General features: G+C 45.9%; 1 pseudogene; it reads left to right on the forward strand.

The window, feature by feature from the left end:
• Positions 1–399: 399 nt before the first annotated feature.
• Positions 400–519, forward strand: LOC136656654 (5S ribosomal RNA; annotated as a pseudogene).
• Positions 520–20,022: the final 19,503 nt, after the last annotated feature.

Genomic DNA, 20,022 nt, shown 5'->3' on the forward strand with positions numbered 1-20,022 from the left:
GAGCTGTAACTAGAGCGGAGCCTGAGGGGCACCTGCTGTGGGCACTATGCCAATTGGGGACACATGACTGCCCCTCTGGCTCGGCCATAGTCACAAAGGAGGTGCTAGCAGCTTTATACCGCTGTCCTCCTGTAGAGGCTCCCCTTCAAGAGCAAAGCCTCTGCATAGAGTCCCTTTTCCAGGGTGAACCCAGAAGTTATAGCCTTATGCCAAAAGGCAGTCACTTTGAGTTTGCCCTGGAGGAGGAGGTGCTGGAGGCTGCATGTCCCCCGATCCTTCTTCTGTGGAGGCTCCAGAAAATCATCGGAAAAGCCACTGCAACAAGAGCCCCCTTCTCCAGGGAGAACCTGGAAGTGACATCAAGTGACACAATCTCACATTGCATCATAATGTCACTGGGGTAGCAGCAACTGTTACCCTGCAGATGCCCGATCTGGTCTGATCTCGGAAGCTAAGCAGGGTCAGGCCTGGTTAGTACTTGGATGGGAGACTGCCTGGGAATACCGGGTGCTGTAGGCTTATACCATAGTCTTTCCATGCCCGATCTTGTCTGATCCCGGAAGCTAAGCAGCGTCAGGCCTGGTTAGTATTTGGATGGGAGACTGCCTGGGAATACCAGGTGCTATAGGCTTATACCATATTCTTTCCATGCCTGATCTCGTCTGATCCCGGAAGCTAAGCAGGGTCAGGCCTGGTTAGTATTTGGATGGGAGACCGCCTGGGAATACCGGATGCTGTAGGCTTATACCATAGTCTTTCGAGACTGAAGGTTGCCAACCAACCAGTGCATTACACCTCTGGTCCCATCAGGGTTGTAATGAAGAGCAATTTTTCCCCTCAGCAGCATCCGGATTCCACCCTCTTGAATTTCACCTCTAGAACTCAACATGGAGCACTGATAACCAATGCCATTCCTAGGCATTGGTTATCCTATGCATATCTACTCAAAAGTAAGTCTTAACGGGTTCACTGGGGATTATTCCTAGGTATCTGGATATAGGATCACGACTCTAATTCTGTAACACAGAAGTGTGAAATAAATGGGTTTCAGAACCAAATTTGTCATCCGGCAGATGCACTAGGAACCAGCTTACAATTTCTGATTCGGAGCCAGGATGGTGTAGTAGTGCTTCTGGAGTTACATTTACTCCTGGACGAACCAAGTTCAAATTCCGGCATAGCCATGAAACTTCCTGGGTGACCTTGGACCAGTCACTCTCTCTTAGTCTCACCTACCTCACAGGGTTGTTGTGAGGACAAAAGGAGGGAAGGAACTCTGTATACTACCCTGAGCTCCCTGGAGGGAGGGCGATATAAAAATGTGGAAGATAAATAAAGAATGACAGACCCACTTCAGTCCCTGAAGGTGAAATGCTAAGAGTAAGTTGCAAGCCCTTCAATTGTGTCTTTTTGTTTTTCACTTATTGGTTCTGGTCTCAAAGGACGTGAGACACTGGATTAAATAAAAACCAGTCTCCCTTCAAGCCATTTTCCAGCCGTCCCTTTCGTGTCTCTCACTTCTACAACAAGAGTTGAGTAAAATAAGATGGAGTGTGCTCTTGCTTCTCAGGGTGATTTTTCTTCCTTGATTAATGCTAATTAATGCTAATGAGGGGTCAAGTGCAGATGATTAGAACTTGATTAGTTGCTCTCATCCTGCAGAAGCTGGTGATAATACCAGCATACCACAGGTTGCAGTGCTAGGTCTAAAAAGGCCCCAAGGCTGCAATCCTGAACACAGCGGAACTTGCTTCTGAGGAGAAATGCCTAGGATTACATGGAAAAAAACCTTTAAAAGACTACCTGCCCTATCCAACTTTCCAGAACCAGCAATTACAATGCAGCCCTTACCTTGAGGGAAATAGAAACACTGAAAGCAAAGGAACAGGGCAAAACATCATAAAATCTCTCAACTCCCACTACTTCTACACTCTCGTACAGCAGAGCATAGTATACAAACTAAATCTTGCAGCCAATCACAGCACACCAACCCCAGAATGAAAGGCCCTGTGGAGGAGATCAAAGCTCCAAGGACAGGATGTGTGGCATGGAGCTACACTTCTTTAGCCTCGTGATGTCCACAGTTTAAAGCACACACAGTGAAGTGTGTTGATGGGCACTTGCATAGCTGTGGGGGGAACAGGGGATGCTGTGTTCCCTGGTGGCACAGTTTTGGGGGTGGAAACATCGCCTTCTTGGTAATAATCACCCCTGTGTCTCCCCTGAACATGACTGGAGCTATGAATGCCTTCTAAGGACTTTGGAATGCCTTAAAATTAACTTCTGGTTTTGGGGGCAAAACTGGAAGTGGTGTTTTAAGGCCTTCCAGATGCCTCAGAAGGCCTTCTGAGGCCGCATGATCCAGTCACATTTGGAGGAGTCTAGGTAAGGGAGCAGCCCAGGTCAGGGGGCAGCCCTGGAAGGTATGCCCCAGGGAAGTACTCCTTCCAGCTAAGCCGCTGATGATGGGAGTGATGGAGAAAGGGCATTTGGCATACAAAAAACACTTTGTGCAAACTGCCCACACAACAGGCATGTTGCCTGCACAACAAGTATGGCAAGCAACTAGCTAACACTTGTCTTCTCAGAATTCACATTGCAGGGACTCTGCCCTGGGAGGACTCCACATTCAGATACCCAAGTGGAACCTCCATTCCACCATTCCAACAATGGAGAGCATGGACAACGCACCCCACATAGGTACATCACAGGTGAAGAGGTCTCAGGTGACTGGACGTTGCACTGTCCTTCAGAGTCCTGCAGGAGGCTCTGCATCCAAATTCCAACACCATGTACACTGGTGGAATTTATTGAGAGGGCTGCATGACAATGGAGTTGTTCAATGTCTTGTTTTCTCTCTCCCTTTGGACTGAATGGGCTTAGAATATGAAAAATATTGCCCCTGTGTAGTAGGGACATTGCCGCTAAGCAAACAAGGATTCCACCATAAATCCTTCCACCCTATAACGCCTCCAGATCTTTTCCACCTTCATAAAGTTTAGGTAATGTCATTGTGTCCACCCCACCTCCATATCAATCAGCTGCTACTAGTTGGTCATGGTGAAACAAGACAACATCAAAGCACAAACCCTTTGCACAGCTAGTACCAGGTTAGGAGAAGCCATTGTCAGTTGATAGAGCAAAGGATAAAAACCTCCCCACTGTGTGCAGTGGTCCCACTAATTCCCCTTCCCCTGCCCCCAGTATAAGTGCAATTTACATTGTAGGGGAGATGGAAGGTCAAGCTATGTATTCAATGAATAAAATGTATAGTTTGACCCTAAACCAGTGTTTCCCATCCAATGGTACCCATACCACTGGTTGTACTTCAGATGGTGCCCAGTGGTACTTGTGGGACCCACAGACACCTGGTGCCTGGAAGTAAGACCAGCAACGATATGCAACAAACAGTGGTAGGAGGCTTGGCTTGGCAGGCAGAGCTCCAGCATGTGCTTTTCACATGCTCAAAAAAGCCCTCCCATTCACTCTGAACCTCTTACTGGTGTTTGCCGCGTTACGTCTGGCCTCCCAATCCAGAAGTAACTGGTGATGACATCATCACCAGTTACTTCCAGCAGTACTTCCAATAGGTGGATGATGTGAAGCGGTACAGCAAGAGACGAACATTGAGAAACAATGCCCTAAATCTCACAGTAAAAGGAGAAATGCCTCAACATAGGATAGCCATTTTTAGCAGCTACCTCTTGTCAAATACACTGACATTTTCATTGCTTTTTTGCTTTTCTTTTAATTCTGCAGAAAGAACCTTGGAACTATTTTTTTTTTCAGTCATAAGTAATGGATTGAGCTTATTTCCTCTGCTCTTATGTTTATCTATTAAACAGGAGCACACTGTAAAGGGAAAAATACTGTGCAAGCCATCGTAAACCAGAAATGCAGTCTCTCTTTTGCAAGCAACCACTGCACAACTATAATTGTGTGACACTCACGATAAGCAGGGGCTGTTACTAGCTGTGGTATCTCTGCGTGGGCTCGGAAATCTTTGAGATGAAGCAATTTTGTAGGAGAAACCAAGTTAATGTAGTGGTGGTAAAAATATTTTTCATGAGCTCATAAGCTTTTCAGGCCCTGGGGTTAAGGTGGAACTGTTCACGAGCATCCTTTTTCAGTTAAAGGCCCAGCAAAGCTGGAGGGACTTCTTCGTTCTGAAACTCGCCTATCTCCACTTAAGTCAGGGAATCAACATTTAATTAGGTTGAAAATGCTGCCCAGTGGCACAGTCTTTGTGACTGTATCCTCCCTTGCTACAACTTCATTAGCATGAATAACATACAAAATATGTTGAAGTTTGCTAAAACTGTGGGTGATCGGTTCCAAATAAAACTTGATCAAAGTTGTACAGACCTGTGGCCTGAATTGCTAACAGTCACCTGGCTGTTGACTTCCTTGCCCTTGGGTCCTGAGGTACTTTAAAAAAAAATGCACATTGAAGAGAAACTAATATTGGAGACGTCACGATGGTCTAAATATCTAGAAAGAGTGGCAAGATCTCACTTCACAGAACCATTAAAAAGATGAACATGATGAAGATTTAGGGACCGATCCTATCCATCTTTCCAGTCAATGGGGCGCAGCGAGAGAGGGCCTCCTCAAGGTAAGGGAAAGTCTGTTCCCTTACCTCGGGGTTGTGTTGCAGGCACATCAGAACTGGACATTTGGATGGGATTAGGCCCTAACTGCAGTTGTAGCTAAATGGATGAAGAATTTGATTAAAACAGGAAAAAATATACTTACTTCATATATTAAAAAAAAAATTGCTTTCTAAGGGGCACCAGAACTCTGTATGGCACTGTCTCTCAAACTGTGGGTCAGGACTCACCAGGTGGGTTCCCTTCATTTCAATATTTTGTTTTTAGTATATTAGACTTGATGCCAACGTGGTATGTGATTGCATTTGGGAAGATCTGTACTTTTAACAGGCTACCATGTGTATGCTTTTAACAATGATAGTCAATGGAGCTTACTCCTGGGTAGGTGTGGATAGGATTGCAGCCTAGGTTTGTTAAAAAAAAAATTTCCTGCTTGATGATGTCACTTTTGGCCATGACATCACTTCCGGTGGGTCCCAATAGATTGTCAATCTAAAAAGTAGGTCCTGGGCTGAAACGTTTGAGAACCACTGCTGTATGATCAAGAATCTGAGTAGGCCCAACTGCATATAGAGATATATTACCTGCCACTGACTTCCCATCTCCCTTCATGCCTGATTTGATCCCCAAGAGCCAATGTTACCCAGCACCAAGGCTTGACTTCGGGTGCCCCTGACTCTAAAGGCCCAATCCTAAACTCACCATACAGTGTCATTCCTGGACACTGAAAACCAGAAGTGGGTCAAAATCACTGCAAGGAGCTGTTTTGAAGTGAATGGAGGTTCCACCCCCTTCCAACACCCTCTAGAGGGCTGATATATCTCACAGTAAGTAGAAAAAGCCCTTGTTTTCATGGTGGTGCAATCATGGAGGTCCCAGCACTGCCATCACCCCACTCCTGGCACCAACTTACCAAGGTTCATGGCTATCCTGAAAGGCAGGAATAACAGAACTGTTTCATACAGAGTATTCATGGTTAGCATTCATGGTGCCTGCTGAGGGCTGGAAGTGACATCATTAAGCAGAAAGTGACATCATCAAGCAGATGATGGCCAGAAATAAGCACTTTGTTGTCACGTAGAAACTCATTAGTTGCAAATGACAGAAGAGAAAATGTGCAAACCTTGTTCATAATTTCAAAGCCTAATTATCACACTGGGAGAACCCAATTATAATGGGGGCTGAATAAATTGCCTCTGGGGGCCACATTTGGTCTGCAGGCCTTATGCTTGACACCCCTGCCAGAGGATTTGGGAACCTCACCTTAACTGATCCACGAAGAGCTCTGAGAAGCCTCTGAGAAAATACAGGATTTTGTTGCATTCAAAGGTATTGAAGCATCTGTAAATGTTACCATACTGTAGGGAGCAGTTTGCTTGCCGAGGATAGCATACTGATTTCTGGCTCATTAGAGAGCCTGCACCATATTTGGAAACTCTTCTTTATTATCATAAGCAAGCCACTCACATCTCTACACCTCCAGTCCAAACCTGCTTTCTCCATGCTTAAGAGACCAATCTTCACCTCACCGCCCAATGGCAGTGAAGCTCCCGCGACACCCTGAGTGCCGAAAAGCAGTCAGCACCTGTCACAAAAGGCGGTCTGACAGCACGCAAGTTAGTGCGCTGCCTGGAGCACTGGTAGGAGGGCCTGCACCTTCTCACCCCTACCATCACCAGCATCCCCACTCCTGGAGTATGTATGATGACAGGAGTGGTTGGAGGGCAGAATCAGGCGGGGAGTGGGGGGTAATAGAGAGGCCACAGGAGGGGGAGGATCCATCACAGAAGGTCTGCACAGATCTTATACCATCCAGCAGCAGCCTCCCAGCCCACTTTCTCTCCTCAGACTTGCGCTGGCAAGCTTGCTGGTGTAGGTCCAAGGAGACCCACTGCAGGTTGGGAGGCTTATGCAAGGGTGAGGGGATTTAAAATCCCCTTTCCCCATTGAAGCCTCCTGGCCCACTCACCCCACCATCGAATGCAGCGTTTGCCAGTTTGGCATTGCTGTGATGGTGAGGAGGGGGAAGAATACAATTAGGCTGAGAGTGATGTTAAGGGATCATCCCCGGGACTGCTAGTAATTTACAGCCTGGATAGTAGCAGGCCCTGAAGCCTTGGCCTGACTGAGCACAGCACAGCATCTTGGGAGAGGATGATGCAACATCTGGTGATGCATACCAGGTGACTGTCACCTGTATGTCACCCCATGCACCATCAGAGTGACTTTGCACTTTTGGGCCCAGTCTGATTGGCTGTAGCTCATATATACTCCAGCAGGGGCAAGCTGGGTTGTGGGAGATGCAGAGTGGAGTTTGTGCCGAAGGCTACGTCAGTGTGAACCGTGATTTGTGTGCTATCTGGACTGTTACTGTTGTATATACTGTACATAGTAAAGAGGCATTTGGTGGAGGACTTCTGCCTTGTGTCGTCTTTGTTCCCGGGAGTGCCTGCGCTCTGACCTTGGGAGATAGGCAAGCCGTGCAGCCGGACAGCGGCTAGCTGTGTGAACGTCTATCCAGCTCGCAACAGTGACTATATTTCTCCATCTCTCCCTTGCTCTCCATAGAGTCCTTGTTTAATCAAAGACCTGCTTTGCCTCCTGGGTAGATAGTCTAGTTTCTATATGTCATCCATGTCTCTCACTTTTGCATGTCACTCTGCCTCTCATTCCTCCTCCTTTTTCAAATCACAAATTGCTTCATCACGTGGGTGCAAAAGAACCATCATTGGCCTCCTTGGACCTGAATAATTACTAACAAGCCTCAGTTGTACAATTCTTGGTAAGGGGATGGAGCAACTATGGGTTTACCAGCTCCAGGGACTTCTGGACAAATCTGATCATGAACATGATTCCCTACCCTCTGCCATTTTACCCTCACAGCAATCTTACCTGAGAGGCTAACAGCACAGTCCTAGGCATAATCTTCTCAGAAGTAAGTTCCACTGCATACATTGGAGCTTTCTCCCAGGTAAATATGTATAGGATTGCAGTCTGAGAGAGAGAGAGAGAAAGCAATGAACCCAAGGTCACTCATTAGCTCCTGGGCTGTCTGGGGATTTGCAGAACCTGGGCCTTCTCAGTCCTAGTCTGACAAGCTAACCACTACTACACCTTGCTGACTACATCATGTCATCTTACATTTGATAGCAGTCCTTAGCTGCATTCCTCTCTTGGTCATAGCGATTTATCTTGTCATTCTCGTTTTGTATCAAGCCAATTTCCTGGAGATGCTTGCTTGTACCTGAGTGTGTATTCACCTGTGAATATCACATTCCGCTGAGAAGTCATGTGCTGTTCTGCAGCTTAATAAGCTAGGGAATGGAAAGTTCAGGCCAAGGCTGTGCCTTTTTAGCCAGAACAGGAATATGGATTCTTTTGAGGGACTAAAAGAGGTCCCAAATGGGGTCCTTTTAAACCAGAGATTATTACTCCTTCCCCCTCCAGTCCCAATATTCCAAGTACCATCTTTTCCAGGTGCCACTTCTGCAAGTATCATCACTGCAACCAGAGTCAGCAGCTGTGCAAAAGAGTGGGTGCCTTGGCCCCACAGTTGGGGCTTCACTCTGTATTCTCCTTCCCGAGACAGTCCTCTCTTGAAGGACTAAGCACCTGCACAGTTGCATCTTGACCATCAATGATCCCATCTTGACCCTTGGTGAACAACCAGCCATATCCACTTCCAGCAGTGCTGGGTTAAGCAGGACAGTGCCAGGCGATCACCATGTTGGTAGAACAAAGTACCACCTGCCATACTGTGAAGTGCAACTGGTAGAAAAGCATTGTTTTAGACTCACTTGTAGAATTGTAGAAAATTCCTGTCATAGTGGGATCGGGCCCAGTTTTGGCACAGACTGCCTTAGTGGCCCTGCAAGTATCTTTGAAAAACCACTGGGAGAAGTCGTTAGGCAGGTATTTAGTAAAAAGTTAGTTGGCAACCTTCAGTCTCGAAAGACTATGGTGTCGCGCTCTGAATGGTGGTTCTAGAACAGCGTCTAGTGTGGCTGAAAAGGTCAATTCGGGAGTGACAATCCCTTCCACACTGGGAGCAAGTGCAGCCTGTCCCTGGTCTGTCTCCCTGGCTATGGGCCTTCCTTCTTTGCCTCTTTGCCTCAGCCTGTTGGCCAAGTGTCTCTTCAAACTGGAAGAGGCCATGCTGCACAGTCTGCCTCCAAGCAGGCCGCTCAGAGGCCAGGGTTTCCCACCTGTTGCGGTCCATTCCTAAGGCCTTCAGAGCCCTCTTGCAGATGTCCTTGTATTGCAGCTGTGGTCTACCTGTAGGGCGCTTTCCCTGCACAAGTTCTCCATAGAGGAAATCCTTTGGGATCTGGCCATCGTCCATTCTCACGTCATGACCGAGCCAATGCAGGTGTCTCTGTTTCAGCAGTGCATACATGCTAGGGATTCCAGCTCGTTCCAGGACTGTGTTGTTTGGAACTTTGTCCTACCAGGTGATGCCGAGAATGCGTCGGAGGCAGCGCATGTGGAAAGCGTTCAGTTTCCTCTCCTGTTGTGAGCGAAGAGTCCATGACTCGCTGCAGTATAGAAGTGTACTCAGGACGCAAGCTCTGTAGACCTGGATCTTGGTATGTTCCGTCAGCTTCTTGTTGGACCAGACTCTCTTTGTGAGACTGGAAAACATGGTAGCTGCTTTACCGATGCGTTTGCTTAGCTCGGTATTGAGAGAAAGAGTGTCGGAGATCGTTGAGCCAAGGTACACAAAATCATGGACAACCTCCAGTTCATGCGCAGAGATTGTAATGCAGGGAGGTTAGTCCACATCCTGGACCATGACCTGTGTTTTCTTAAGGCTGATCGTCAGTCCAAAATCTTGGCAGGCCTTGCTAAAACGATTCGTGAGCTGCTGATCTTTGGCAGAGTGGGTAGTGACAGCTGCATCGTCGGCAAAGAGGAAGTCACGCAGACATTTCAGCTGGAATTTGCACTTTGCTCTCAGTCTGGACAGGTTGAAGAGCTTTCCGTCTGATCTGGTCCAGAGATAGATGCCTTCTGTTGCAGTTCCAAAGGCATGCTTCAGCAGGACAGTGAAGAAAATCCCAAACAAGGTTGGCGCAAGAACACAGCCCTGCTTCACTCCGCTTTGGATGTCAAAAGGGTCTGATGTGGAGCCATCAAAGACAACAGTGCCCTTCATGTCCTTGTGGAAAGACCTGATGATGCTGAGGAGCCTGGGTGGACATCCAATCTTGGGGAGAATCTTGAAGAGGCAGTTCCGGTCGAAAGCCTTCATGAGATCTATGAAAGCTATAAAGAGTGGCTGTCGTTGTTCCCTGCATTTCTCCTGCAGTTGTCTAAGGGAGAATACCATATCAGTGGTGGACCTGTTGGCTCGGAATCCACACTGTGATTCTGGATAGATGCTCTCTGCAAGTACCTGGGGCCTCTTTAGTGCAACTCGGGCAAACAGCTTTCCTACAATGCTAAGGAGAGAGATGCCGCGGTAGTTGTTACAGTCACCCCTATCACCTTTGTTCTTGTTCAGCGTGATGATGTTTGCATCCCTCATGTCTTGAGGTACTCCACCTTCTCTCCAGCAAAGACAGAGGATTTCATGCAGCTCAGTGACGATTATCTCTTTGCAGCACTTTAGGACTTCAGCAGGGATGCTGTCTTTTCCAGGTGCCTTGCCAAAGGCAAGGGAATCCAGGGCCATGTGAAGTTCTTCTAGGGTTGGTTCACTGTCAGGCTCCTCCAGCACAGGCACAGGTACATTTCAAGAATGCCGTTTACAACACCGCCTTATCCATATTCAGCAAGAAGACCAACAAGGCGGCAGACTGGTTTGAAGCCCACTCTGAGGGGTTGACACCAGTCATTGAGGAAAAGTGGAGAGCTCAAGCAGCATACAAGGCCTGTCCCAGTGAACGCAACCTGCAGGTCCTCTGAGCTGCTCGCAGCAAAGTCCAGCAGACTGCCAGGAGATGTGCTAACGACTACCGGCTCCAGCTCTGTTCCCAGATACAGATAGCAGCTGACGCGGGCAACATCAAGGGGATGTATGACGGTATCAAGCTGGCCCTAGGTCCAACACAGAAGAAAATTGCCCCTTTGAAGTCTGCCACATGCGAGGTCATCCAGGATTGGGCGCAGCAGATGGAATGTTGGGTGCAGCACTACTCTGAGCTATATTCCAGAGAAAATGTAGTCACCGAAGAAGCGCTGAACAACATTGAGTGCCTGCCTAAGGAAAAAGAGTGTTCTGCATATTGTGAAGCTATGACTGTTTCCTATAGTGCCTAGGAGTTGGTGATGATGAAGATTGGGCTCAATTCAGACAAGATGATGATAGATGGTGAGTGACACACACACACACACACACACAATTTATAAAAAATATAAATTACTATTATTACAATAGTAATAATAATAAGAAGAAGAAAAATAATAATAATGGTTCCCCTATTCTGGACAGAGTTAACATTCCCCCTGAAAAATCAGTGTTTTGTCTCTATTTCCTAGTTCTTTATTTAGGGAAGCAGATTTTTCCATAAATATGGAAACATATTTATTTATGATTAATCTCTGCTCATGTTTCATTGCACATTCAGAACGGTGTTCTTTCAAAGAGGTCAATGAAACATTCGCTCCCCTCTGCAGTTTTCTTTGCTCGTGAGCCTTTGAAGTTCTCTCCCTGCATAGCAATCTCTCTGTTGATTCTAAGGGGGGAAACAAAAAATAGTATTTACATAATGAAATCAATATTAATTATACTGTATATACATGTAAACATGCTCCACCCAGTCCCTCATCACAGGACAGGATCCGGCAAAGAACATTTGGGCAGCTGCTGTGGGCCCAGCACCTCATAGGTTTCAACACTGGTGTTAATCTTGCCTAACCAGCAACTGGAACCTAACCAGTTCCAGTTAGGTTAGGAGAGCTGAACCTAACCAGCAACTGGAAGGCACCCCTCCTCTTACCATGGCAATGGATGTGGGTGTCTTTCCATCCAGATAGCATGGATCTGAGGAATTATTTGGGGAGGGGGAATTCTGAGGAATTATTTGGGGAGGAATATTCTATCTGAGGAATTATCTGAGAAATTATTTGGGGAATTCCTGAGGAAATTATCTGAGGAATTATTTGGGGAGGGGGTGGTAGGCTACAGCCACTATCTCCAATGCTCTTGTAAACCCCAGGATGAGAGCTGACCCCAACCCATGGTCCACAGACCAAGACCCTAAGAGGGTCTGGGAAGTCTCAGGTAAAAAGCAAACAGCCTTCAATCACTTCCAGCATCTCACCGAGCAAGTGCTCCCTCACAGACTACCACAGAGAGCAGAAAATGGATGCCCTGCAACTGGCAACAAAAGCAGCAACCCACAATCTTCTCTATAAATAAGAAATCTATTTAATCTTCTCTAATTATTACAAATTTCATTGTATTTTTTTGTGGGTGTGAGGGGCTGCATTTGGTCCACAACAATTCCAATTTCTGTCCCGCTGGTCCGAGGGCTCCTAAAGGTTGGCAACCACAGCATTAGAGAAACGATAGCCACATTTCAGAAGAGGTATCTGAACCAATGTGATTTCTGGCATTGTACAGGAGAACATGCATTCTCTGGCAATCTATCCCTTGGTAAAAGATTGTCTATTTCTGCCCACAAATGAGTGCTTTGGATGCACACACAAAACAAAATTTCTGACAGGGTATCACTAACTATGACATTATGCACAAACTCACAGGAAGCGACATCACTGTGCGTTGGCAAACCAGCATGAATGTTTAGGAGATCAGTGTTCAGAGGTGCTGTTATTGCACATTTGCAGTCAATTTCATTGCGAGTAAAATATAGCACACTCTTGCACTCACAGTGTGCTAAATTCCAGTTTTCGTTCTTTGGAGGCCTCTTTGTAGTACTTGCTCTTCTGCGTTTTATTGAAACATCTGCTTGAAGATGCTTTTTTGAGATCATTCTGTTTGTTTGTTCTCACTAACTTGTGGGTGTTTTGAAACAGCTTCTGCTGATTGCTGAGTTTTGTTAGGAGAAAATCTTGGAAATTGTGGGGCCAAGAAAAAGAAAAGGGGATCGTGGCCATTTTGCATGATTGCCCTCACCCACGTCTCATACTCCCTTCCATTTTTATAAAAGAGGTACATTGTTTATCACATAACTGAACCTTCTCACTAACAACCCAATCCATCGCCCACTGGAGCAGCAGTACCAAAATGGGTACCACTGTTTCCAGCAGATGCTGGGAAGTAGCCAGAGGTCTCCTCAGGGGAAGGGGGCTATTTTGCCAACACAGACTTGAGAGACTCTGTGTTGGGCCTTCTGACTCAACACAGAGTTTAGGATAGAGCAGAGCAGAACTCTGTCAATCCCATCCCCCTCTTACCCCCCCAGAGGTTGCACTGCTGCCCAGCAGTCTTACTTACCCCCAGTGATGGCATATCCTCTTCCTGCTGGTGCTCTGCCCGGCCCCTGATTGGCACAGTCCCAGTTCCAGCACTCCTTACTCACCAGCTGCCATAAACGTGCTTTTGGCACATTTACAGCCTCAGGCTCAGCGCCAATCCTGGCGGAGCTGAGGATTGGTCCCTAAAACAGTTCTGGAGTCACTAAGGGTCAAACAATACATTATGCTAAGCAGAGGCTCAACTAGTGTGGAGCCTGAAGAGCACCTGCCCCAGTCAGTACAACAAGGGGATGTGAAGCTGCTAGCAACTCCTCCTCTGGAGAGAACCCAGAAGTTATTGCCTTATGACACTTGTGGTTCTCCTGGAAGAGGCGGTGCTCACTGTAGCTGCTTCGCACCCCTGTTGCTTCTTCTGTGGAGGCTCCCCTTTGAAGGGGGTACTGCCAGCATCTCCTCCTCTGGGGAGAACCCAGAAGTGACATCATGATGCCACATGATGTTATGATGCCTCTGCCCCAGGCACCAGGACTTCTAGTTATACCTTTGAAAAGGCAACAACTGTAACCCTGCAAATGTCCAATCTTGGAAGCTAAGCAGGGTCAGGCCTGGTTAGTACTTGGATGGGAGACTGCCTGAAAATACCAGGTGCAGTAGGCTTATACCATAGTCTTTTGAGGCTGAAGGTTGCCAACCAACAATGTAAGCTCCATTCAACCTGGAGCACTAGGATTTAAAGCTGCTACTGGAAGCTGACGTTGGGTGAGGACAGATGAGGACAAGATGCTTAAAGTTTTCTGCTTGGGTCATTTTTTCCCCCACTGAAAGTGATCCCACCCAAACTGCTTTTCTCCCCCTGGTGACCTTTATATTTCCTAGTGCAAGAAAAAAGAAGCTGGCAGCATAACAATTGAACATCCAGTCACCAACTACCCTTTTTTCTAATTTGCAGGCTCTAATTACAACTTCCAGCAGCTGCTTTTTATAACCCAAAGAAAAAAAAAAAAAAGCCAGAGGAAAGCGAAAAGGTCACTGCCTAGGCAGTATATGTGATCCCAGTTATGCACTCCTAGTTATATAACCTACACATGCAACCTGATTGTGCAACCAGTTTTTGTGGCTTGTGCCACTCAGATGGCGCATGTGGGATCACACGGTTCAATGTTTGTTTTTTTATTTAAACTCTACATGCATAAATTGGGATCCAAAATACTAAAATAGGTTCACCCAGGAACCTGACTACAAACAGCGGATTTTTTTTTTTCTCCATTTGAATGGTAGACATACAAATACCACCATAACAAAAATTACTCTTGATATGGGGGTTGGGGGTTGTAATATGATACAGGAAGTTGGTACTCAAGGAACACAAGTCCAGAGTCACCATGGGCAGGGGAAATGGGTTGACTTTTTCTAAATTAGGCCACAGAAACCTGGCCTGGCAGGCTAGTCTGTCAAACCAATATCTCTCCTTTGACACAGACATGTAATGAATGATCATTATACAAAGGGGATGCATATCATTTTCTGCATGGACTCTGGTCACCTTCCAGAGCCTTTGGTGGAACTCTTACCAGTTAAAAAAAAAATCCTCTTGCAATTTTTAATGCAATGAAGGAAAAGTTTGTATAGAAGTTTATATTGTAGCTCTCTCTATACCAGCAGTCTCCAAACTAGAGACCGCTGAGCAATGGGAAAGGCGTCCCCAGCACGACCAGTGCTCGCCATTCTGGCCCGCCGCCAATCTCCCCCAGACTAAGCTCCAGTCTGCCGCACCTGCCCAGAAACCTGAGCATAGTGGCTGCTGGGGAGATGGAACCCAGAAGTGGCGGGCCAGAGTGCAGTTTGGGGGAGATTGGCGGCGGGGAAGGATGGCTCCCCTGTGGAACGGTAAACACCATTCACATGTGGGAGAGAAAAAACATGGCACCGGATCCAGCCTATGGGACAGGGTCTGGAGAGCCCTGCTCTGTACCAAGAGACTGAAATAACCATTCCTTCACGCGTGGTTCCATTGTATTATATTTTTTCATAGCATTTGCGATACAAGGTAACTGCTTCTGACAACACTTAGCAGCATGTTGTGTAGGCTCCAGTTGCCAGAACCTGCCTTTAAAAGGGTGCTACAATTCTGTGATAGGAGGCATTGCTCTACAAGAAAAACAAAACCTTCCCTATTCATCTTTCCTAAAAAAAGCTTTTAGAAGTTCAGAAAACCGCTTTGAGTTTTGAGTTTCCCAATTCATCTTTCCTAAAAAAGCTTTTAGAAGTACAGAAAACCGCTTTGAGTTTTGTCCCTTGACAATTTTTATGCCTTCTCAGTCCTTCTCAGTGAGCCATAAGATGAAAAAGGTTGAAAATAGGTGGTGTAGTCAGGCAGTGATGGAAGAAGGAGGTGGCAGCAGCCAAGGGGAGCGTGATCAGTGGGCTCTCCCAGTTTCTCCAACCACAGCCATGGCACTGAAGGATGGGGGAGGGGATATTTCTGCCCTGACTGGGGCCTCCCAAGGTGCAATTTGATGCACTCTATTTGCAGTACCCTAGGGATGGTTTTGCTGAACCTACTTTCCAAACCTCTCCTTTCCATCTCCAGCAGCCCTCTCTTTGGGCAGATGACTGCACAGAATTCTTGCATGGGACGTATGTCGCTCATTGGCGTACATGTAAACACCTATGAACTATAGCACAAAACCAATTTTGAGATTAGAAGACAATTAGAACAGCTCTGATGTCTCTGATTCCCTTCTATAACCAGCCAGACAGGAAAGGGGGTAATAGAGAAGGTGATGGTGTGAGCAGAGCCCTCCCCCACTCCTGAATTTTCCAGAACTTAGCATTGTCCAGTCAGTTTTGCCTAGTTAATGTCATGTTATCCATGACTGTTGGTAGGGAATTACCCTCTGGCATTGATTGCTACAGGATTTTCTCCCATCCTCAAACTTTACCACCCAATTCAGTGTCTTTCTCTCCCCCCACCCCCAAGAACTTGACCCACAGTTTGGGATCCACCAGCTGTCTCCACAGAGGTTAATCACCCTTTTCTTTGCTCTGTTTATGATGTCTTTCAAGGTTTTTTCTCCTTTTTTTGGTCTATGTTTACCCCTCATTTTGTTAGCTGATGTATCTATCATTTTGGACTTTTAAAAGTCTGCAAATGACAACTGCATGACTCATCCACCCTCATCCTTTGGGCATCTGCCCACACATAGTCTGCAGACAAAAGCAAGCTGAAAAAATGCTTTTCTCAGGCTATTTGCTCTGAAAACCTGTGTTGTAATTCAATTTGACTAAAAGGAGTCTGAACTACGTTCCAAGGCTCCTGTAAACCTTGAAAATAGTGGGAAGTGCTTTTATGTTATTTCTTTACAAAGAAACATGCTAGTCAATAAAGAGGGTGGCCAACCAGCCAGTATTGTGCAGGCTTGTCCAGAACTTTACCTTCCAGTGAAGAGTGAAGTTATGTGAGATACTTGACAAACAGCTTAAAAAATGTTTAAAGCTTCTCCTTGTCTGAGGAAAGAATCGTCACATGTTCTGAGTCACTCTGTTCTTCTTTGGGTTTTGTTTTTTTTTAAACTTGTGTCCCAAAATATTGAAATGAATGGGGACCTACCTAACATTGGCTCGCGTCCCACCTAGTGGGTCTCGACCCACAGTTTGAGAAACACTGGCCTAAGGTGCTGTATGAGCAAATTGGAAACACTTTCAGCAGGGCCTCAGATTCACAGCCAAGGTCTGAAGATCTTAAAGAAATAAATAACTTTCTATATCTATGATACAATGGAAAACAATCAAAATGTGTGCTCAAAAAGTGCATGTGTTTTAATGGACCAGATGGATCTGAGCACAATTGCATATATTTAAGCCTACAGGTAAACAAACAAAATGCATAGATTACCTTTGAAAAAGTTAAGTGTTACAGAACTACTTGTTTTAGGACTCACTTCTATCCAACTTTCCAGTACCAATGCAGCCATGCCAATGGGGCATGTACTTCCTCCTGTGGGGGAGGGGGGAGCAGTCACGGAGGCCTCCTCAAGCTAAGCTAACATTTGTTCCCTTACCTTGGGGCTACATTGCAGCTGCCTCAGCACTGGAAAGTTTGGGACCTTAGTTACTGTGAAATTATTTGTAAGAATTCAGAAGAAAATTAAAATCATTGCTGTGTTCTCTAAAACCTGCAATATGACAAGACTAGAGTAGATTACCTTAGCACAGGGTCCCATTAGGCGCAAGGCCCAACTGGGAGAAATTGGTTCACTTGGCTTAAAGCCAACCCTGCTCTGCAGAAACCCTAAGATTCAAGATCAGATGCTGATGTAATCTGCACAATTTCTAGTTGTTGTGGAGTGCAGTTGTTTTCGAACCTCTCTAAACCTTATTTCTTGTTAGAGGCTGGATGGTAATCTTTACAGCAAAAACCGCATGATACACTGACTCGAAAATTTTGGAAAGCACTAATTAATTTACTGCTCCAAAGACCTTCTTTAATAAAATATTTAAAGAGTATCTTCTGGTTTTGGATAACAAGAGGGGAGAAGCAATTAATCCATCTTCTCTGGGGCCAGAAAACGAGTTTCAGCCTGACACCCAGAACGGCCCTTTCTTTCCTCGTACAGGAAGATAAGTTGGTCGGTTTAATAGACCTTTTTTCATCTTTCCGCTTCATTATTCTCAGTGAAGCCTGCTGCTCTTGACCCTCTCAAGACCTGGATTGGGGGGAAGTCATTTCAGCAAGCAAGGACTACAAGGGCAACATTTCAAAGAGCGTCACTCTCCTGCTCCTTTAAACCTCAAACCCCAGTCACTCCCAAACTTCTGACCTTAAAAAAGTACTATAATATCAGTGGGATGTCACATTAGTAGAAGGCCCCCTTAGGGAATCGTAGCTGGATTTTCAAAGTAGAAACGTTTGAAAACAGACTTCTAAAAAAATTAGCACAATGGTGAGAACTTACTCCTATCCTGAAGAAAAGTCAAAAATAAGTAAGCAGAAAGATCAACAATTAACACATTCAAAACTAGGTATCTTCAAGGTCAACACTGAAATTTGGAAGCTACAAATTAGGTATAGATTTTCTTCTAAGAAATTGAAGAATAATGTTCACTGGATTATTATTATTATTAACAGTATTTATATACCGCTTTTCAACTAAAAGTTTACAAAGCGGTTTACAGAGAAAATCAAATAACTAAATGGCTCCCTGTCCCAAAAGGGCTCACAATCTAAAAAGATGCAAATGAATACCAGCAGACAGCCACTAGAACAGACAGTGCTGGGGGGAGGTGGGCCAGTTACTCTCCCCCTGCTAAAAAAGGAGCACCCACTTGAAAAAGTGCCTCTTACCCAATTAGCAGGGGTTAAAGGGTTATAAAGGAGGTAATTATATATAAAGCAGGGATTATAAAGGAGGTAAGCTGCCCACTAACTAAATACCATCTATCAGAGAGGCATGTTGAAACCTCCTCAGGGTAAAGGAACAAATGTTCCCTTACCCTGATGTAAGCCCCAGCAGCCACTATGAATCAACTCAAAACTGCATCAGCTCTATACCTGGTACACAACTGTGTTGACCCATGAAGATAGATCGGACCTGGGAAGGTGGTTAGGAATTGACAATCACAGCTGCTGCCAAACCAACCCCCCTCTCGGGTATCATCTGCCCTCCTCCCTGTCCCATCCACAAACTCCCCCATTCCACCCTGTTCCTTGCTCTCCCCATCCCGCCCCACCTCCCCTACCAGCCTACCTTAGTCCATGGATTTTCAGCCATCTGCCAGCACGCAGGAGTCTGCTCCAGCCTCCCTGGTGGCCTGGCAGCTGCTTTATGACTGCCATAAAGCAGTCACCATCAGGTCAACATGTGTTCTGCCGGCAGCCAGTCCACATAAGATCGGACCATTATTCAAGGTGACTTGCCTGCACCTTATAATCTGCTAGAACAAGATACTTACTGGCCATAAACAAAGCTGAACTGGAGCCACTATGTTGCCACTAGCAAAACACAGCAGTCATGCACCCTCCGCCCCCCCCCATACAATTTTGTCCAAAGAGGGGCAGGAAGCCAAAGAAACTGAGTTTGAAAATGAACCTGCTCCCCTGCAAGTTCCTCTTTGCTTGATAGTGGGAAGGCTGCCTAATGCACAGTCAGTTATTTCCCCCATTTGGGCTTCCGTGAAATGAAGCATAACCACGAGACATTTCAGAAAAGTCTTCTTTTGAACCTCGGCTGCTGCACTGAAGGTCTCAATTTTTAAATATTTAACTTCTTTTCTCTTTCCGCACTCTGTTTACAAGAAGTAGGTTACTGAAGACACCTGCAGGGAAGAACATCAGTAATTAAGCCCCCTCCCTTTTCATTCCTGTTCATTTCCTATGAGTCAAAATAAGAATTTTACCTAGTGCTCAGAGCTTATAACTTTCAGCCCAGAAACCTATCACTATCTATCAGCCCAGAAACCTATGTATCTATCAACCCAGAAACCTATCACTTTCTCAATTCAAATGCAAAAGGCAATCTTCCGATACTAATACAAACAAAAAACAGCAATGACATCTTCACTTCGATTTGTTCCACTGGCAAATCCCAAGGAACACAATTGAAAATTCAATGTCCATTTTAACTTACAGACTTCATTATACCAGGTTCCATTAACTTGTGACTTGGCAAGATCAGGCATTCCCTTTTCTCATGACATCTCCAGGGAAACTCAAACTTGCCCCAAAGTAAATTACCAATGTCCATGGACATTCAGCTAAGCCAATCTTAACTGGACATCCATGGACACATAGCTGTAATGGCTTACTCTCCAGGGTAGCACCATGTTCTCCACTGGGAAATCTGGCTCTTCCGCTTATCTTGAGATCCTGAGATCTCATTCTGAAATCATTCAAAACTACATGTATGGACTTGCCGGGGGGGGGGGGGTGTTGACCATGGGCAATCCAGAAGCCAGTCTAAAAATTGATGGCAGCAGCAGATGTGATGGGAGGAAGGTAAGTTGCTTCCAGGAGGCGGGGGCTGGGAGGTTG

Source organism: Tiliqua scincoides, chromosome 6 (genome assembly GCF_035046505.1).
Source record: "Tiliqua scincoides isolate rTilSci1 chromosome 6, rTilSci1.hap2, whole genome shotgun sequence".
NCBI classification, from domain to species: domain Eukaryota; kingdom Metazoa; phylum Chordata; class Lepidosauria; order Squamata; family Scincidae; genus Tiliqua; species Tiliqua scincoides.